Here is a 22,938-nt window from a genome sequence, read left to right as displayed (position 1 = left end):
AGACTATATGAGTAGTAAATTTAAAGATAATGTTTTTATTCAGCATTTGAATTTATCATGTAGAAAATAGGAAAAAAAAAGTAAACATCCCTGCATTCCATAGATTTCCCAACAATGAATCCACTTTTCTTTACATAAATATAGACCATTTTAAACGAATTTTGTATATGGAAAGGCAGTGAAGAATATTTCATTTACAAGTATATTTAAAAATAAGAAATTTGTGCAGGAGTAAACAGTGGAGCAGATGCTTTATTCTTGATTCATAGTTTTCATACAGAAGAATTTAAGTTTCTGGGTATTATAAACCTAATATTTTGTTAAAATCATTAAACCAATTATCATATAAATGTGGATGTGTTTGGATCACATAAAGTAGGAGTTGCACCAACACTGTGGTGCCATATATATGTGCATATATATGGCTTGAAATATGCAGTCCATCTTCCCAGCATCTGTTAGTAGTCAGCCTGTATACACCTCATCCATTTCACTTCATTTTCTATGTAAAATATGACTTAAGAAGCTACAATTGAAAATTTTTTCTCCAGAGTGTCTGATAACCTGTAGAGAAGAACTCATGGACAAAAAGCAGTGCTCAACAGCATTATGAAGAAGCAAGTAATATTCCCACTGTTTGTCATAATTTTCAAACCTTCCAGAAGAAAGTTCTAATTAGATCATTATTTGTTACCTTTTAAATTTAGCAATTATATGTTTACCGATTAATAAGTTTGAGACCTTCACTTATAATGGCATTTGTAGAATTTGATGATATAATATCTATCTTTTGCTCTCTGTCGGTCTGTTTCTCTTTCTCGCTTGCTCGCTCGCTCTCCCCCTTGCTTTCTTACTTTACCTTAGTTGCTCTTACCTTACCTTAGTTTGAAATTATAATCTTCTGTTCTTCTTGTTAGCTTAGCTGGTGCTCTATTTATTCAACCATGCTTCCTACATGGCTCTTTGGCTAGTTATTTTGGAAATGGAACTTTCTGTGTAGGCTGGATTCAGAAATTGATTCTCCTGATTTAAGCCATAACAGGTATGATCTATAAGTGCTTAAATCATGTCATTATTTTAATAGTAGAATATGGCACTGTATCTTTCCATTTACATATACCATAAAGTAGAAAGTCAAGGTTGACGAGTAACATATGAGCTCATGTAAAGAAAACCGGGTATATGTATGGTCTATCCTTCCCCACTAAAGTTGTATAAGGTAATTTGAGATTAGCTAATTTTTCAATTATCTTTATTGCTAGGTGTACCTTTTTATTATCTTAACATAGCTGTACAAGAGCTGAATTTTAACTAAGTAGGTTATCTGTAGAATGCATCCTGATGGATCTCACCCTTTTCATCATTATCAGCCATGCCAAACAGTTCACCACATCCCTTTCTTTTTTTCCATTTATAGGAATTGGATACTTGACTATATTCTCCCCTCTTGTCCTCTTCATTGATCAACTTCTTTCCCCTTGATCCTACCCAACTCTTTTCCAGTACCCACTTTTATGGGTATTTTTTTTAAACTTTGACTTTGCCTTTCTAAGAAATTACAGTGTTTGACTTCTCTTTTGTACCTACCTTATATCAGGTAATATAATTTTGCATACTTACATATCACCAAAAATACTTATTTACAATTTTATACACTGATTCTATCATCCACCTATGAGGGCAAAGACTCACCCTTTATGTGTCTGGGCTTGATTTACTTTCAGAGTCTTCCATTTATTTCAAATAGTACCACATTATTCTTTGTTATGGATGAATAGACACATACACACACAGAGAGACAGAGACATAGAGAGACAGAGACAGAGACACGGAGAGTGAGAAAGATAGAGACAGAGACAGAGAGACAGAGAGACAGAAAGACAGAAAGACAGAAAGACAGAGAGACAGATCACATTCTTTGGATCCAGTTGTCCACTGAGTAGCATCTAGGATGATTCCCTGCCTTGGCTATGTTGAATAGAGCTGCAATGAATATGGTTGTACTGGTGGTTTTACTATATTTTGTAATCTTTTTCATAAATGACCCGGGAGTGTAATTTTTGGCCCATGCTTGTAATCTTAGCTATTCAGGTGGTTGAGATCTGGGTAGAATTTCTAAACTGGCCCATCCAAGAATGTTTTAGGGACCCTTATCTCCAATTAACCACCAAAAAAGCTGGAAGTTGAGTTGTGGATCAAATGTTATAGGTCTAGCCCTGAGCACAGAAGCTCAGGGACCACATCCATGCCCTCAGTTCAAGCTTCAGGGCTAGTAGAAACAACATATGAGTTAGAGAGTTAGAGAGAGATTAAAAGTAGGAGATTATATTAGCTAATATGCAAGATTGTCTTTAGTTCTAATTCTAACTTGGAAGGGATAATATTTTTCATGATTGTATGATTATTTATTACCACAACCTTTTGGGGGAAAAGGAAAGAATTTATTGGAGATAATTATTGGGGGATTCTAAATGACAATAATGATACCACTGAACAGAGAGCACACTTCAGATTACTATTGGAAAATTTACTTGTATATGTTAAAGTTGTCAATCATAAACCTCCAGTATAAAACAATATTTCAAATTGCTAATGGACAGCCACATTTTCTGTGAGCCCATTATGATGTCAAATTCATAACTCTACTCTAGATATGTTGAAAATATTTCAATAAGTAGAGATAAAAATTAGAGAGTCTGATGTCTAGAAAATAGCATTGAATGATTTGTTTCCTTTTGAGTTTTGAGAACTGAGTATTATATTTGCCAAACGTGGCAAAAAATAATGTAGATTCTGGATGAGTTTTGGCATGACAGAGATGGATCATTAAGTAATGCTGAAAAAGAAGAGAAAGCAATACAAAGTTAGTAGTCCTTTATTAATTCCTTGTATTTTTTTCTCATTAATTCAAGTATAAAAGTTTAATATGAAGTTAATATATTTAATATGTGTCTACCACTTGATTATTTCCATTAAGAAAAGTTACCTTGATAGCATGTTTTGTAGATGGAAATATTTTGTTGTCATGTAATTGTTACAATTACAATAGCCAATTATGCAACAGTAGTCTTCTTCAATTATGAGAATAATATAGCTTCATCTAAAAATAACCATATTCAATTAAATTACAAAAGAAAATTGTGTGAGGAAATAGTAAAATCGGTCATTGTTATGTGGATATGGTACAAAAATCAACAAAGTTTATTTTATTTATTATATTTTGGGGCCGTTGAGGGGCTTAAACTCTGAACCTGTGTACTGTCCCTGAACTTTTGTGTTCAGGAAGAGTACCTTGTCACTTTGTGTACAGCTTATGTTTTGGGATGGCTATTTGGAGATAAGAGTCTCATGGACTCTCCTACAAGTGCTGGCTTTGAACTTCTATCCTCAGTTCTCAGCTTCTTGATTACCTAGGATTACAAGTGTAAATCAACAATGCCAGGCTACAAAGTTTATTTTTTTCCTGAAAAATTGCTTATTTATTGTCAAAGTGACATACAGAGGGTTACAGTTTCATACATAAGGCAGTAGGTACGTTTCTGGTATAATTTGTTACCTCCTCCCTCATTTCCCACCCTCCCCTTCCCACTCCCACTTTTACTCTTGCCCCATGAGTTGTTCAGTTGGTTTACACCAAATTATTTTTAAACAATCAATTGTGGAGACTTCCAGGAAGACAGTGGAGGAGCAGCAGAGCCCTAGTAAGCACCCACCGACATCCCAGTTTTACCACTTCAGAGAAACGTTTACTCATAGTAAGACAACACAAGTAAGTTATAACAGTATAGGGATTCTGGGGCTGGGGATATGGCCTAGTGGCAAGAGTGCTTGCCTCTTATACATGAGGCCCTGGGTTCGATTCCCCAGCACCACATATACAGAAAAAGGCCAGAAGTGGTGCTGTGGCTCAAGTGGTAGAGTGCTAGCCTTGAGCAAGAAGAAGCCAGGGATGGTGTTCAGGCCCTGAGTCCAAGCCCCAGGACTGGCCAAAAAAAAAAAAAAAAAAAAAAAAAAAAAAAAAAAAAAAAAAAACAGTATACAGATTCTGGCCAGAAAGAAAAAATGAACTTTGCTGTCTTGAAAACAGATTTGAGCTCCCAGCAGTGTCCCGCTGCTACGCCAGCACCAGCACCAGCACAACACCCTGCACTCCATGCACCTAAAGCACACAGTGCCGACCAGGCGACCATGAAGAAATCCTCCAGAGGGCAGCAGACTGACTCTGATCTCAGGCTGAGCTTGGATGGGCCAAAATCACAGTGACAGTGTGAGTTCTTCACGAAAGACATTCTCAGTTGTGCCCACAGAACAGCATCTGGAAGTTAGCCCTTTCCCCACCACCAGAGCAAAGTGCCATCTTTGACTCTGGCATAGACCCAGTCAGAGCAGACTGGAACTAAACCAGGCCAGAGGAAACTGAGGAAAGTGAGGACAACGGGGCCATCTTTGAAAAGGGCAAGAGTAGTTGAACCATGAGAGCCAGCTCTGCCCAGGAGAAGGACCCTGGGTCCATATGGGAGGATAACCCCCTGAGGCCGGCTCACAGACTCAGGAAAACTCAGCCAGAGGTACTAAACACGCCCACCCTGCTGTGGCCTGCCCCACCCCACCCTGCCACTTGGACTGAGTAGCTGCCTACGCTCCAGCAACAAGAATTTCCAAAATCAAACCAAAAGCAGCAAGCAGCTACTGGCAGCATGGAACAAACAGACAGGAAAATAAATGGTTCCCGAGACAGATAAATGGCCCCATTACAGAGGATTCACAATTCCTACTAGCAAATCCAGCTGAATTCTACAGCCAGCTTCGCCCAGGACAGGGTCACCCTGCCCAGGAGAGAGGAATCTCCCCTGGGGCAAACGGCTCTCATCCATGTAAACCAGATCCATGGTGCCTGGCTCTGCTGAGTCCGAAGCCTACTAAGAACCAGGCTTTAAAGGCAGCGGCCCCACAGCAGATGGGAGGAACCACAATTCTTGAGAGTATTCAGCATCCCCCACCTACAGAAGACAACCAAGTGTTCACATATGGAAACTGTGTGAAACACAGAGCCCCAGGATTTAACTAATAGGGGAGCAGGGTCAGAGCAGATCCACCCAGATCAAGCTGAAAACAAATCAAACCAGCCAAACAGCAGGAAAGTAGACTGTAGACCATGGCAAGGAAACCAGAGACTGGAAAGAACCCACCCAAACAAAGAAGACTCCATTATCAAAACTTTATTTTAAACATTTTTATTTTTCATTTTTGAGTTGGGTTTTTTTTGTTTTGTTTTGTTTTGTGTTTTTGTTTTTGTTTGGTTTGGATATATATATATATATTCTGTTTGTTTTTCTGTATTTTTTCTTTATTTCTCTTTTCACATTTTCTTTCTTTAAAATTACTTTCCTTTGATGAATATTTTGACCCTTTTCTGTTGATTCTCCATTGTCTATTTTAACCTTGTTCTTTCTACTGATTCTACTCTTCTCCACCTTTACACCTCACTGAAATTAAATTAAAAATCATCATCCCCCATTCATTTTACTCCATTCTCATCACTACCCTTAACTTACCCTCCGAAATTTACTTCCAGTACCTCCAGACTCCATTGACCCCTGGTCATTGGATAGATGGTATCCCTGTTCAATCAGAGTGAGTCAAACGGTTAATAGAGCAATCCCACCAGTCCAAAAAGAACTAAATGTAGGGAAAAAATTGATGATTGCTTATAATGGTTGGTTGTTATATTAAAATTATATTCTTTGGGGACACCAAATCTTCTTTAATATACAAAAAAAGAGTGGGAAGGTATCTGTATATAATTGTGAACTTCTAAGTTTTATACAGCAGTGCTTGGTAGGGTCTGCATTGGGTCTCAAATAGTGCCCACAGGTGCTTGTAGATTGGCATTTCCAATCCAAATGGGCATAAGAAGCACAAGAAAGATGGCAAGCTAGGGAATTTCAACTCCCACTCAAAATAAGCAGGAAGCAGAGCAGTCAAAGACATAGAAGAGAACACTCAAAATGCTATAAAACTCCATTGATAAAAATGTTAAATGAGGTTTGAAACTCTTCAGGCAACTATTCTAGAGAATGAGGAGGCAAGCCAAAGATTAATACATCAATCCGCCCATAAAGTAATAGAAGATTTCATGTTCTCCACAAAAAGAAAGATAAATGAACTTCAAGAGTCCAATGAAAAGATAGCCACCCAGCTAAAAGATTTGAGAAACAGCACTCAGAAGCAAATTAATGAAGTAAAGAAGTCCATAAAGGACCTAAGAGAGAATTTTAGTAAAGATATGGAAGCCATCAAGAAAGACCATTCAGAAGGAAGGGAGATTCAAAATCAAGTAGCTACCCTACAGAGCAGACTAGAGGATAAAGAGGATAGAATCTCAGGAACTGAAGATTCCGTAGAATTTATGGAGAAAGAACAAAAAAAAATACAAAACCAATCCATTCAGCAAAACAGATCACTTCAGGAGCTCCAAGATACAATCAGGAAGCCAAATTTAAGGCTACTAGGTATGGAAGAAAACCTAGAGAAAGAAGTTCATGGAATAGGCAACTTATTTAACAGAATATTAGCTGAGAACTCCCCAAATATCCAGAAGGATAGGCCTATCCAGATACAAGAAGCATTTAGGACCCCAAACTGATCAGACCGGAATAGGACATCCAACCGACATATTGTGATCAAAACAGGATCAATAGTGTCCAAGGAAAGAATCCTTAAGCTGCTAGGGAGAAGAAAATAATCACATATAAAGGAAGCCAATCAGAATTACCCCAGACTTCTCTCAGCAGAGACCATGAAAGCAAGGAGAGCCTGGAATGAGGTATGCCAAACTCTAAATAAAAATAACTATCGACCAAGAATACTTTACCGAGCTAAACTATCATTCATAGCCAAAAGTCAAATAAAAATCTCCCACAATAAGGAAAAACTGAAACCATATATCTCCACCAAACCAGCTTTACAGGAAATTCTCAAAGATGTACTACACAGGGAAAATAATCAAGATCACAACACAGACAGAGAAATGAACCCTAAACAGAACCAGAATAGTAGATCAAGAATTGTGAAGACACAGTTCTTAATTAAAGGAAAAACGATCATCTCTCAATCCTAACTCTAAATATTAATGGACTAAATTCTCCAATAAAACTCATAAGCTGGATCAAAAATCAAGATCCCTTTTTTTTTTTTTTCCTGCTGCCTCTATGGGACACATTATCCAGCAAAAGCAAACATTTTCTATATTTGAAAGGCTGAAATAAAGTCTACAAAGAAAACGTCCCCATAAGCAGGCTGGAGTTGCAATACTAGTATCAAATAAAATTGACTTCATATTAAAAGTGGTAAGACGATACAAAGAAGGCTACTATGTACTAATAAAGGGATCTCTCCTACAGGAGGATATAACCATCCTAAATACCCACACCCTAAACACAGGATCACCCAACTTCATCAAACAAACACTACTGACTCTAAAAACACTCAGACCCAAGCACATTGATAGTTGGAGACTTTAAAACTCCACTGTCACCTCGGGATAAGATCAACACACCAAAAACTGAACAAACAAACCACAAAACTAAACAACTGCATAGACCAACTAAACTTAACTGACATCGACAGAATATTCCATCCAGAAACACCAGAATAGACATTCTTTTCAGCAACACATGTAACATTCTCCAAAATACATCACATCTTAGGGCACAAAGAAAATCTATACAATTTCAGAAAAAGTGAAATCATTCCCTGCATTCCCTCAGACCACAATGGAATAAAACTAGAGCCCAACCCAAACAGCCACCCCAGATAATCCCACAATTCATGGAGACTAAACAACACATTGCTGAACCACCAGTAGGTCATTGAAGAAATTAGAACAGAAATTCAAAGGTTCATGGAATTAAACTAAGAAGAGCACACAAAGTACCAACTCCATTGGGACACAGCAAAGGCAGTACTCAGAGGAAAATTTATATCTCTGAGTGAGGTGCCAGACTTTGAAGTCAGGCCCCACCACGTGAACCCCATTTTAGAATCGAACCCTGAGCCAATCAGATTTGTACCTGTGTTCTAATCTTGCTTGCACAGCTGATTGTTGTAACCTTGTTCTTTGCCTTTATAAGCCCTGTGTAATCACAGCTCGGGGCTTCCTCCTAACCTCCGCTGTGTCGGTGGGTAGGACGAGGCCCGAGTTGGCAGCTCGTTAAATAAAGCCTTGCCTTGCTTTTGCATTTCGGAGTGTCTGAATCTCGGTGGTCTTCTTGGGGGTGGTCTTGCAACTTGGCACAACATTTGGGGTTTCGTCCGGGATAGCCCCAGAGACCCCGAGATCCCAGACTCCGAAGGTAAGAAAACAGCGCTGTTCATTTGTCTTGTCCTGTAATGTGCCTGTTTGTTTGTCTTGCTTTTGCTTATTTCTTGAAGGGGTTGTCGAAGCAGATGTACTTACTTGACAATCCTGGTGAGACCGGGGGATGTCCCAGACTCTTCACCCTTAAAGGGGGATCTCTGGAGCCCCGCTTTCAACTTGAATTCACTCTTTCTGCATCCTTGCAGGGGGATGTGTGGGCCAACTTGGGAAATCTCCAGTTTTTCTTGTTCTTGATCTTGCCTATGTTTTTTTCCTTCTGTATTAATTGTTTTGGTTTCTTTTCTTTTGTAGCCTTTTGGACTAAACATCTGATCAGAGCTATGGGTAACGTTCTATCTTGGGGTCCTCCATCTAGCCCCCTAGATTTGACTCTAGTTCACTGGAAGGAGATCAAGGAGATAGCTCAGAACCGAGGTGTGGCCCTTAAGAAGGAAAAGTGGATTACCCTGTGCAAGTCAGAATGGCCCACCCTTGAGAGAGTTAATTGGCCACCTGAGGGAAGCTTTGACATCATTAAGATCAGTACCTTACAAAGCCTAATCGAAGCCCCTCGTTCAGGCTATATAGACCAGATTCCTTATATAGACACCTGGAAAGAACTAGTTGACAGGGACACTCCAGCTTGGGTTCGGCCTTTCTTACCAACTCCCTCCTCCACTCCTTCCCCTACCCCAATATTCACTCAAAAAACACGGGGTGCCAAGAGAGAACCTAAGAGGGGAGAAAAGAAATTATATCCACCTGTCCTCCAGGGAGGAAGCACAGAGGAGGAAATGCTTCCCCCTCCATACGCCCCACCCCAGTTAACTCTCCAAGAGGAGGACTCTGAGGAAGATGTTTCAGCTGTGCCCTCCGCCCCGGAGGGCCCCGCTCAATCAACTCGCCGGCGCCAAAGAATTACATCTCTTCACAAATCTACTACCCTTCCCCTACGCCCTATAAGTCCTGTGGATGCGGACGGTCGACAACAATTCCAATACTGGCCATTTGCTACTAGTGATCTTTACAATTGGCGTGCCCAAAATGCCCCCTTTTCTGAGAAACCCCGGGACTTAATTCGCTTGTTTGAAACTATACTTTTCACTCACCAGCCCACTTGGGATGATTGTAGCCAGCTTTTACAGGTACTTTTCACCAATGAGGAGAGAGGTCGTATTCAAGAAGCGGCCCGGAGACTTATCCCTGGCCCCAACGGAGCACCCATCACGGATCCTGCCTTGATTGATACCTATTTTCCCCAGACCCGACCAGCATGGGACTACAATACGGCTGAAGGTAGGGAGCGACTCCTTGTCTATCGCCAGGCTCTGCTGGCAGGTCTCAAGGCGGCGGCTCGCCGACCTACAAATATGGCCAAAGTTTATGATATCAGACAGGGAGAAAGTGAAAGTCCGGCAGCATACCTTGAGCGTCTTATGGAAGCCTTTAGTCAATACACCCCATATGATCTTGAGACCCAGGAATCTGCTCAGATGATTATGTTTGCCTACGTAAATCAAGCCGCACCGGATATAAAGCGGAAATTGCAGGCTCTAGACAGGCTTGGGGAAAAATCTATTAGGGATCTAGTAGCAGTGGCGGAAAAGGTTTATAATAAGAGAGAAACAGGAGAACAAAGACAGGAAAGGAGTCTGGCTAGGATTTTGGAACAACAACAGAAGGAACTCAGGGAAATCCTGACCTCTATGCAGGCAGGAAACTTTAGACAGTCCTCCTCTCCAAGTAAGGAGCAAAAGCCCAAACCCCAACCAAGGATGGGGAAGAATCAATGTGCTTATTGCAAGAAGGAGGGGCATTGGATCAGAAACTGCCCAGAGCTAGCCCAGAAAAAGGAGGAAAAACATAAAGTAGGATCAAGAGTGTTGTCAACCTTAGAGATGGCTGAGGACAGTGACTGAGGGAGTCGGGGTTCAGATCCCCTCCCTGAGCCCAGGATAACATTAAAAGTGGAGGGGAATCCAGTCATGTTCATGGTAGATACGGGAGCAGAAAATTCAGTATTACTAGCCCCGAGAGGGCCGATGTCCATTAAAACAACATGGGTCCAAGGTGCAACGGGCACTAAACCCTATAAATGGACTACTCAAAGAACAGTGGACTTGGGAGCGGGCCAGGTAACCCACTCGTTTTTAGTCATCCCTGACTGCCCCTATCCATTGCTTGGACGTGATCTCTTAACGAAAATGAAAGCTCAGATACAGTTCACAGACAGTGGGATTTCTGTGACGAACTCAAGAGAAAAGCCTGTTAGTATACTAATAACTAGCAAGTTAGAAGAAGAGTATAGGCTATACCAGCATCTCAAGCCCGAGTCTCCAGAAAATGAGTGGCTACGGGCGTTTCCCCAAGCATGGGCAGAAACTGGGGGAATGGGACTGGCAAAACATCGTCCTCCAATTTTTGTGGAACTTAAAGCCGGAGCTGACCCAGTAAGAGTTTGCCAGTACCCTATGTCACTAGAAGCAAAGAAAGGGATCACTCCTCACATCAGAAAATTATTTTAGGTAGTTTTGAGCTTGCTCAGGAATACGGGTATAGCCACCCGACCCTTAGAGCACAGTTGAGAAGTTTATGTATTATTTTGTTGCTTACATTTGGATACTAAACACTATAGAGCTAATGGTAAGTCTGTATAGCTGAAAGTTAATTTTCAGTTTGCAGCAATCCTGCAGTCCCTTGGAAAAGTAGACTAAGGTTATAGGTTCCTGGCTAGGTAAGGTCAACGCCCCTGAGTCAGCCTGAAGAAATTACAGAAGATGGATGATCTTCACCCATCAGCCCCCCTTTAAAATCAAGGGACCAGAGTTGTTTTTGGGAAGATGAGGCAGGATAAACTAGAGACATGCAGAACAGAGGTACAGAGAATATTCTTGTAAGAAATGGTGACAGGCCCTTTGGTTACTACATTGGGTCCTACTGGCCCATGCCTTACCTCTATATCATCCCCTAGACATGCAAGCCATTGAAATGGACAGAATGGAGCCATGATTGGCTCCCAAGGTACCAAAAAGAAAAAGGGGGAAATGAGGTGCCAGACTTTGAAGTCAGGCCCCACCACGTGAACCCCATTTTAGAATCGAACCCTGAGCCAATCAGATTTGTACCTGTGTTCTAATCTTGCTTGCACAGCTGATTGTTGTAACCTTGTTCTTTGCCTTTATAAGCCCTGTGTAATCACAGCTCGGGGCTTCCTCCTAACCTCCGCTGTGTCGGTGGGTAGGACGAGGCCCGAGTTGGCAGCTCGTTAAATAAAGCCTTGCCTTGCTTTTGCATTTCGGAGTGTCTGAATCTCGGTGGTCTTCTTGGGGGTGGTCTTGCAACTTGGCACAACAGAGGGTCTACATCAACAAACTGGAGAAACATCAATTCAAAAACTTAAGGAAGCAACTTAAGCTCCCTGAAAGAGAACAACAAGCCAAACCCCAAGACAATAATTAAGCAAATAATTAAATCAAATCAGAATTAAATGATTTAGATAAAAAAAATCGACAGAATCAACAAAACAAATAGCTGGTTCTTTGAAAAAATTAACAAGATAGACAGAGCCCTAGCAAATCTGACCAAAAAACAAAGGCAGCACACCCAAATAAACAAGATCAGAGATAAAACAGGTAACATCACCACAGAAACAACGAAAATTCACAACAAAATAAGGGACTATTTTGCAAACCTTTACATCAACAACTTTGAGAACCTGAAAGAAATGGATGATTCCTAGCAAAAATTGATATGCCCATACTTAACATTGAAGATTTAAACCTTCTAAACAGACCCATATCCAGCATTGAAATAGAAACTGCAATAAGAGATCTTCCATCCAAAAAAAAACCCAGATCCAGATGGATTCACTGCAGAATTCTACAAGCCCTTCAAAACAGAACTCACACCAATATTTCTCAAATTCTTCAATAAAACTGAGAGAGAAATTTCGCTACCAAACACATTCTATGATGTCAAAACCAGGCTGGGACTTATCAGTGAAGGAGTATTATAGACTGATTTCCCTGATTAACATTGACACAAAAATTCTCAATAAAATTCTGGCCATCAACTTCAACAGTTCATCAAAAAAAAAAATCACACACTATGACAAAACTGGATTCATTTGTGGTATGGAGAACTGGTTCAAGATATGCAAGTTAATCAACGTAATCCACCACATCAATGAGAGCAAAGTCAAGAACCTCATGATCATTTTTGTAGATGTGAAAAAAGCATTTGAGAAAATCCAGCACCCATTTATGACAAAAGCTTTGGGGAAACTAGGATTCCAGGGATCATTCCTGAATATAATTAAGGCTGTCTATGTCAAACCCACAGCGAACATTACGAAAACCTAAAGCCAATTCGTCTAAAATCAGGACCAAACCTTAACCAAAGAAGTGAAAGACCTCTATGATGAGAACTTTAAAACATGAAAAACAAAATTAAGGCAGAACTAAGGAAATGGAAAAACCTCCCATGCTCCTGGATTGGGAAGATTAACACAGTCAAAATGGCAATATTGCCAAAGGCTAACTACAAATTCAATGCAATACTCATTGACATCCCAACATCATTTTTTTAATGAAATAGAGGAAGCAATCCAGAAATTCATATGGAACAATAAAAGACCCTGAATAGCAAAAACAATCCTTAGTAGAAGGAACAGTGCTGGAGGAATTACAATACCAAACTTCAAGCTGTATCATAAAGATCTAGTAACAATAACAGCTTGGTATTGGCACAAGAACAGGCCTGAGGACCAGTGGAACAAAACTGAAGACCCAGAAATGAACCCGCAGAACAATGCCTACTTAATCTTTGATAAAGATTTTTAAAATTAGGATGGAAGAAAGATTGCCTCTTTAACAAATGGTGCTGACAAAATTGGTTCAACACCTGCAACAAATTAAAACTAGATTCTTATATATCACCCTGCACCAAAATCAATTCCAAATGGATCAAAGACCTCGAAATAAAAACAGATACCCTGAAAACAATATAAGAAGGAGTAGGAGAAAAACTTGAGCTCTTTGGCACAGGACGAAATTTCCTTAACTAAGGCCCAGAAATGCAAAAAATCAAAGAAAGGTTGGACAAATGGGAGTGCATCAAACTGCAGAGCTGCCTCAGGGCAAAGGACAGAGCTATCAAGATAAACAGAAAACCCATAGATTCAAAGAAGATCTTTATCAGCCATATAATGTACAAAGGCCTCATATCTAAAATATATGCAGAACTAAAAAAATTAAATTCCTGCAAAACAAAACCTCAAAGAACCAACAGCCCCCTCAACAAGTGAACTAAAGACTTAAAAAGAGACTTCTCTGAAGAGGAAATGAGAATGGCCAAGAGACACATGAAAAAATGCTATACATCACTGACCATAAAAGAATTGAAAATCAAAATAACATTGAGATTCCACTTTACCCCAGTAAGAATGTCCATTATCATAAAAACTAACAATAAAACATGCTGGGGGATATGGCCAAAAGGGAACCCTACTTCATTGTTGGTGGCAATGTAAACTTGTTCAACCACTGTCAAAACGGCATGGAGTTTCCTCAGAAGGCTAAACATAGAGCTCCCCTCTGACCCAGCAGTCCCACTCTCGTGCATCTACCCAAAAGATTACAAACAAGAACACACTAAAGCGATCAGCACAACAATGTTCATCGCAGCACAATTTGTCATAGCTAAAATATGGAACCAACTGAGATGCCCCTCAGTAGATGAATGGATCAGGAAAATGTGGGACATATACACAGTGGAATTCTATGCCTCTATCAGAAAGAATGACATTGCCCCATTCATAAGGAACTGGAAGGACGTGGAAAAAATTACACTAAGTGAAGTGAGCCAGACCCAAAGAAACATGGACTGTATGGTTTCCCTCACAGGGAATAATTAGCACAGGTTTAGACTAGTGACAGCAGTGCATCACAAGAATCCAATAGCTATGCTCTTATGAACACTTAGGATGATGCTAAGTGAAATGAACTCCATGTTATGGAAACGACTGTTTTATCACTGTTGTAATTACTTTCAACATGCTATCTGAAATCATAGCTTCTATTGTTGATGATTCTCTTGTATCCCCTTTCTGTGGTTGTACCTGCACTATCACTGTATCTTATCTAAGTACATTGGAAACCATGTGTACTGGTATTAGAACTAGGAAGTGAAAGGGAATACCAAAATAGAGAGACACAAGATAAAAAAGACAAAGGACTACAAAAGCAATATTTACAAAACCATTTGGTGTAAACCAACTGAATAACTCATGGGGGGATAGGGAATGAGGGAGTGTGGAGCAGGGGGGAATGAGGGAGGAGGTACCAAATTGTACAAGAAATGTACCCACTGCCTTACATATGACACTGTAAGCCCTCTGTACACCACGTTGACAATAAATAAGTAATTATTTTTTTAAATCAACTGTATAGAAAAACTACAAGTTTGCAATCATGAATAACTATTAGAGGTTTTTAAAACCAGCAACCTTGACCAAATCATTTATAATTTAGGTTTATCAATAATCGACAATTCATGATTTCAGTTTTACATCAATTTTAGAAGGATGAGTCAGAAGCAGGGAAAAGTACCAGGGGTATACAGGTGTTGTAAAGGGTCTACTTTCTTGCTCAAATTATCCAGAATGGTTGTGCTTCCCTTGTTCCTTTGAATTAATCAATTCAGTGCTAAGCATTTCAAATAGATGGAAAAACATTAAAAGAAAAACAAAGAAATTTCAATTTTATCATTTCTTGGCCTTTTGATTATTTAATAGTAAATAAATAACAAAGTTACATGGGTTCAGGAAAAAACAAAATTAATCTGACACTGGAGCCTCCAGACTGTGATCTAGAGAGTCATGGGACTCAAGTTACCCAAGCAGAAAATTTAAAGAAACTATATCTCTAAAATCACTACCAAAATACAGGGCTAGAACCTTGGCTCAAGTAGTAGAGAGATAGTCAATAAAGGAGGTTCAGAAAAAATGAGGCCCTAATTAAATATTGGAGGGGGTGAGAATTAAAAATGTTGATAGATTTCTAACTGTATCTCGAGTCCCATAATTTGTATAACAGAAAGAATGATGAGTATTTGTATATAGACCTTAAATTCCTTGCATATACTTTACAGTTTTGCAGTTCAAAACTAGTATTACAACTCCACTGTGCTCTAAAGCTAATATTGTAAAGATAAACTGAAATATGCCACATTTTGTTAGAAAAGGAAAGAAGAAAATTTAGGAACACTGGAATACAACTTTAAAAAAAAAGAATCCTTATTTTTAATCAGAATACAAAATATCCACCTCAATTAATGAGTACTGGAATCAATTTTAAAGACATTTAGATTGAAATATTAGGCATTTAAGTTTGATCATCAATACATATTACATATGAATATTTCCCTGATGTAAATATTTAATAGATTTTGTTCACAATTTCAATTTGAAGTTAAGAGTTTGATAAAGGAATTAATCAAGATTTCCATGAGGTTTTTAAATAATTTTGGAGTTGCATTCAATCATTTAAACCTGCCTAATAATGCTAGTACTGTTATAAAATATTCCTCAGAAAAATTAATTTTTAATAAATGGGTGCATTATATATATATATATATATATATATAATCTTTCAATATATTTCTTGAGGTAATTTTTTTAAATCTAAGTTTAAAATTTAATTTTTCTTTTATGCTTTGCTCTTATATTCAAAGAGATATTCAAGAAGACATATATATTGGTATAAAAAATCTTAGTTTGCTCCTCATCTTTACATAGTCAGAAACGAGGTTTGTTATTCTTGGGAGGTTCAAAAAACAAATAAAGCTTGTAAAAATCACAGATAAATTTGAAAATCAGTTTATTAGCTACATTTGCAATAATCTAAACATTTCTTGGATGTGTTAAAACTACTAGTTTATCTTTCTGTGTCTGTGTGACACAGACAGACACAGTTTTCTCTCTTAGGTTTTTGTTGTTGTTTTATTTTGTTTTGTTTTTGCTCAGGGATAGTGCTCTACCACTTGAGATATCACCATCTTCCTTTTGTTTGTTCTTTTTGTGTGTGTGTGGTTTTTTTTTTTCAAGTTAATTGAAGAGGCTTTTCTGCTCCAGCTGGGTTCCATCTGATATTCTCAGATCTCTTCCTCCTGAATAGCTAAGATAGAGGCATGAGCCATCAGTGTCCAGCTGCTTTAATTCTTAGAAGGATCTTAAAACCTGGAAATTATGCATTCAGATTCTTCCAAAAATAATACAAATCCTATGCATATACATGGTGTATAAATCACAATAACAAGTCACTTTATTGCAGATGCTCTTAGAGTATTACAAATTCAAAGCATATGTAACTTTCCATTAAAACAATTGATGAGTAATTTTATGTGAAACATATTTTATTAAAAGAATTAAACACTTGGGGCTGGGGATATGGCCTAGTGGCAAGAGTGCCTGCCTCATATACATGAGGCCCTGGGTTTGATTCCCCGGCACCACATATACAGAAAATGGCCAGAAGTGGCGCTGTGCCTCAATAGGCAGAGTGCTAGCCTTGAGCAAAAAGAAGCCAGGGACAGTGCTCAGGCCCCAGTCCAAGCCCCAGAACTGGCCCAAAAACAAACAAACAAACAAAAAAAAAAGAATTAAACACTGTAAAAGGTATTTTTGCAGTTCTAAAGCCAAAGTTTCCTCATGGAAGTATGTTACTTATGCCCAATTGTTATTATTATTTTTATAAATGTATAGTATTTCTTTTTTTTCTTTATTGTCCAAGTAAAGTACAGAGGGGTTCCAGTTTCATACATAAGGCAGTTAGTGCATTTCTTACCCAACTTGTTACCTTCTCCCTCATTCCTCCCTCCTCCTTCCCCTTTCCCTCTCTCCCCCATGAGTTGTACAGTTGGTTACACCAAATGGTTTTGTAAGTATTGCTTTTGGAATGGTTTCTCTTTTTATCCTTTGCCTCTCGATTCTGGTATTTCTTTTTCCTCCCCTAGTTCTAATACATGTATACACAGTATTACACCAAGGTACTAAGATGAGATAGAGTGATAGCAGGGGTAAAACCACAGGAAGGGAATATGAGAGAAAAGAAAAGGGTACTGTTTCACATGGCATGTTGGAAATAATTACCACAAATGTATAACACTTATTTCCATAATGTGGAGTTCATTTCACTTAGTATCATCTTATATGTTCATATGGGCATAGCTATTGATCCATTGTTATCTTCTGCTATGACTAACCTAAACATGTACTTATAATTCCCTATGAAGGAATCCATTGCATCCCTGTTTCTTTGGTTCTGGCTCACTTCGTTCAGCAGCCTCACTTTTGTACATCTACCCAAAAGATTACAAGCAAGACCACACTAAAGCCACCAGCACAACTATGTTCATCGCAGAACAATTTGTCATTGCTAAGATATGGAACTAACCCAGATGACCCTAAGTAGATGAGAGGATCAGGAAAATGTGATACATATACAGAATGGAATTTTATGCCTCTATCAGAAAGAAAGACATTGCCCCATTCATAAGGAAATGATTTGAAGGACTTGGAAAAAATGCCCAAGTATTTTTAATGAAGATATTTTTTGCTGTTTTCTTCTTTTGAGGCCCCTCAAAATCTCCTGTCTGTCAAAGTATAAACCAGAGCTTCAACTGACAGCCTAATTTAGATTCAAGGTTTTGTTTGTAACTTCCAAAATTCTAGTTATGTAGCAAATACCAACAAAAAGCTCAGGTGCTTATGTGCCTAATTAAATGTATGTTGTTATGACTCCATTTATGAAGATGGTTGTTTGAGTGAATTAGTTATACACAGAAAGTAGGGAAAAGAAGGATTGGGGGAGAGGGAGAGAGAGGAGAGGGAGAGAGAGAGGAAGGCAGAGAGAGACATAGAGAGGGATAGAAGTTTTCAGAATAATTGGAAAAGTGTATGTTTCACGTTGCCCTATTCATTTTCTTATACTTTAAATGTTCTCCTGAGTCCAATTAAACTCACCTTGGCTCAGAGCAAGTTGAATCTGAAGAAAATTTATAAAAAGAGTATGAGTTTACATCAAAATCTCACAGCATTGAAAAATGAAAAAGTTAATGAAGAAGCTGGACACCAGTGGCTCATGCCTGTAATCCTAGTTATGAAGGAAGCTGATCTGAGGATGGAAGTTCATGTGGAGCCAGCCCTGGCAGAGACTCATATCCAATAAATTATTTTTTTAAAAGCCAGAAGTGGAGATGTGGCTCAAGGGTAAGAGTGATACACTTGAGCAAAAAGGCTGAGGTGTAGCTCCCAGATGCTAAGTTCAAGCCACAGGACCAGCAAAAAGAGAGAGAGCGAAAGAGAGAAAAAAAGAAGTTAGCTATTAATATTAATATGATGGGTGAAAATGTTGAAAGAGCTTACCTTGAACTAGACATGTTGTATTTATAAACTGCTTTCTTTTGATGACAAGTCCTTTGTATAGCTACGTAAATAAAATTTAAAACATTGTAAAAATATTGATATAGTTGGAGTAATAAAATATAAGGATATGCTTTATCTTAAATAAATGAATAGTTGCAAATGTTAAAATTACTAAGACTCAAAACTTTGCCATACAGAATATCATTTATCAATACATTAATATACATTTTTGTATTTTAGCTGCAAGACCAAATTTGTCTTCATGCTACTGGTTGCTTCATCACTGACTTGGTGTTTCTTGTGTCTTTTCTGGAATATATGCATATTTCTAGTCATATTGAGTGTTCACAATACTGTAAACATTGTAATTATGGATTAAATGTTCTACTATTGGGGCTACTCTTCCATCCTTTTTGCCTTAGGATATCTTTTCCTTCAGATAGAATGTTTAGTTTTTCCTTAAGATGGCCTCAGACTGCCGTCCTCTGAACTTTGTTTCCATAGTAGCAGAGTTTACTTCAGGATAACACTATTCCTCAAATCTATTCTAATAGGGTCTTGCTACATTTTGACTTGGCTAGTCTTGGGAACTGATGCTATCTCCATCTTCACACAAGCTGCAACTATGGATATGACTCCCTATATCTGTTTTTTAGCATCTTGTTTCACATGCTCAAAACAATAATGCATGGTCTAAATTCTACAACTCAAGATTGACATATTTCTACAATGTTTATAATCTTCATGTTAGCATGATATATTTTTCCTTAAATGCCATGTAAAATGTGTGTCTTATAGCACTTGCATGTGTGCTTTGGTTAATTTGTAATAAAGCCTTACAGACAGGTGAACAGCAAATCCTCTTTTGCAACCCAAACTCAGTGTGGAGTATGAGATTTTGGTACATATAAGAAGGAATATGATGCCTACAGTAGTTGGCAATGTAGGGGGTTGGTAATCCATATGGGTCTCTCTGATTATAAAGCTAATGTAAAAGCAAAAAATGAAAAGTAGAAAACCTTTGTTTACAAATGTGGATGTTAGATTAAAATCATAACTGTACATGATAACCTACACTTGGCTCAGGCATTCACACACGAGCAGTCCCTCCAAAGGGGGATACTTAGCAGATGAGAAGCTCAAAGGCATAACTCTTCTGAACATCCAAAATGCTATTTATCAAAACAAATTCTAGGAAATGGAAATGTGGGTTATTTATGTTGCTGTTGGTGATGATATTTATTGGTGCTTTTTTATTTTATTTTTTTGCTCTCTTGGGAATGGCAAAGAGAGTGCAAGAAGGAAGGGCAGAAGGGCAAACCAATAGAATCATGGCATTCTATATACACTATGAATTAAGCTACTTGAGGACAGGGGTGGAAGGGGAGCCTGGAAAAGCAAAGGAAGAGGTAGCATTGTCCAAAAGAAAACTATGCACATTTCCTGAGTTGTGAAATGGTAACCACTCTATATATCACCTTAATAATAACAATAAATTATTAAAATAAAAAAAGCAAGACATGTAGTTGGGTGCTGGTGTCTCAGCTTGTAACATTACCTGCTTCAGAAGATGAGATCTGAGGCTAGCCGTTCAAAGCCACCCTGGGCAGGAAAGTCCATGAGACTCTTATCTATAATTAACCACCCCAAAATTGGACTGGGAGATTCTAACTGGAGAGACCTCAGTCTGAGCTTTGAAACCAGGAAAAGATTTGAGAGGTTAGAGTGCTGCATTGACAGTATTCAGAAGACAGGAAACTGGTGTCTCTCACAAACTCTGTTTTAGCACTGATTGTAATGTTAATATAAATACTTTATGTTCTTGTATGTACCCATGGTAACCTTCCCTGCGTGAACTCAAGCGAATATGCTTGTTTATAGGGGCTCAGGTACTAAGTGCCAGAAAGCTTTAGGACTCCTGGTACCTACTGATTTTCATCTCTTATCTCTCTACCTCTTGCTTTTCTAATTTTCTTTGGTACTGTATCCCATCGTAGTTATTAACAATTAACCACCTGAAAACTGGAAGAGGCATTGTGGCTTCAAATGGTAGAGTGCTAGACTTGAGCTGAAAGAGAGAAGGAACAGCACCCAGGCCTGAGTTCAAGCCCCACGACTGACAAGAAAGCAAATCAAATGAAAACTTGTACCTAGTGAAATATTTTCTTTACTCTTTTCTCCTGCCTTCAAGAACTTACCTGCTATATATTACATGATTCTCCTTCTAATTCCAATATTATATCATAAAAACTATTGACTATGCTGCTATGATTTCCTTTTATTTTCACTTGAAACAATATTTAACTTATTTCACATAAAAGCTTTATAAATTACATATATGAGCTATATATATTATGTGCAATAAATATGCATATTATATATATACATGTATATCTATTTTTCAGATCCAAATAAGATCTTTTTTTCCATTTTAAAGGCTTCCCCATTTCATTCATTTAGTCAAAATTCATTTGCTCACCCAGTTAAATATGGAAGGGCTAACACTGATGAGATCCTACTGACGTATTGTTCTTATGAAATGTAATGACCATAGGTGAATGAAATATTTTCCTGACTTCCTGTGCTTATACTCTTAACTTCAGAACTCAAATTTTGTCTCACTTGTAAATGACTAAAAGTTCTATAATATTAAGTTTTAGGTGTCAGAAAAGGATAAATGACTTCCATATTATGTATTTACTGCAGAGTCTAGAGACTAGTGTACTGGTAATGTATGATAGTTTTACAAATCCTTCCTAATTAATATTACTAAAATGAAGTTTTTTGTTTTTTTAAGAGGAGTGCATGATTCCATGGAATATAGTTGTCTTGCAAATTCCCTGTGTGTTACTTCAAGTATCAATTTCTGTGGTTCCAATGTTTATTGCATCAGGAAAACAATTGGTCATAGTTTTAAAGGGCAATACAATGTAATATAACAGAAAAAATGCAGGTGCAATAAAATATTGTTTTGGAAACTCTTATAGTACTTTTCATAATCTCTGCTTCTTCTTAGTACCTTGTTTGTGTTTTGAATTCTAACAGAGAGAGGGTACATTAGATTCAATTTCTCTAAAGTGAAAGTAATTTGTATTTTGCACAAATCATTATTGCAGAAAAAAATGGGTAAAAAAAATCGGATATTTGAGCTATCAAAGCATCTCTAGGGACAGGTTAAAGAAACTGCAGATTGCAGCAGATGTTTTCAGCTATCTAGTTAGCTAGGGCTATGATGCAAATAATTGTTACTGCCATTATCTTTGAAACCAGATGTCTGATGTCCCTATGAGAGACAACAAAATAATAATGATAATGGTATAAATGATCTTCAAGTCTATTGCTGAGTTACAACTTAATATTAATTTTTATCTGTATGACTAGTGACAGACATGCCAAAATGTTGATATCTTAAACACATTTCTCTTTCATATTCCTTACAATTAATTGGAATAGCACTCATGATTAAGTCTTAATTTATTAGTGGTAATAGCTTTTAATGTCACAATATGCTAGTATGTTTACAGAAATAGGAGAAGGGAAACAAGAAAGTCTCTAAAGGGTTCTGTCAACTGATTTGAGCTTCACAAACTGTTCAATTAATGATAAGATATGTTTTTATGAAATTTCTTGTGTAAGGCAACATGGTAGTATTTATGACTCAGATTATGTGGCTGAGCCCAGAAAAATTTTCAAATAAGGCTTGATGTGTTGTTTTCAAGAGCGTAGTTCATTTTGAATGTGACATACTCTCTTAGAAGAGTAATTGGCCAGAATTTGAGAGAACACATTTACCTGGAAAATGACAAAGGTCTCTAATGACTTAAGTGTTTTAGAAATACTTGATTGACAAAGCACTACCAAATGAAGTCAATTAGTAGACAAACTTTTATTGTAGTATTTGCAAAAAATGCATTTCTTTGCTATACTTTATATCAATAATCTGTATGGATCTGTTTATCTTTGTTATTTATTAATTAAACAATTTTTTGACAAGGTGTTGTGCAAAAAGGGTATAGTTACATAAGAGGGCAGTGTGTAAATTTCTTGTGATATCTTACACCCTGTTTTTCTTTCCCTTCCCTAGATCAGGTAGACATATATACATTACACAGTGTACTAAAAACATATATAGTAGCCACATGGCCTACGCCAAAGG

General features: G+C 37.9%; 1 non-coding gene across 1 annotated transcript; it reads left to right on the top strand.

The window, feature by feature from the left end:
• Positions 1-19,578: 19,578 nt before the first annotated feature.
• LOC125360295 lies at positions 19,579-19,704 on the top strand. Its single transcript, XR_007212693.1, has one exon. It is a non-coding gene; the product is annotated as a small nucleolar RNA SNORA40 (small nucleolar RNA).
• Positions 19,705-22,938: the final 3,234 nt, after the last annotated feature.

Source organism: Perognathus longimembris, chromosome 11 (assembly GCF_023159225.1).
Source record: "Perognathus longimembris pacificus isolate PPM17 chromosome 11, ASM2315922v1, whole genome shotgun sequence".
Classification (NCBI taxonomy): domain Eukaryota; kingdom Metazoa; phylum Chordata; class Mammalia; order Rodentia; family Heteromyidae; genus Perognathus; species Perognathus longimembris.
Note: the sequence above shows the minus strand (reverse complement) of the source record. Positions and strands in the feature narration are given on the sequence as shown.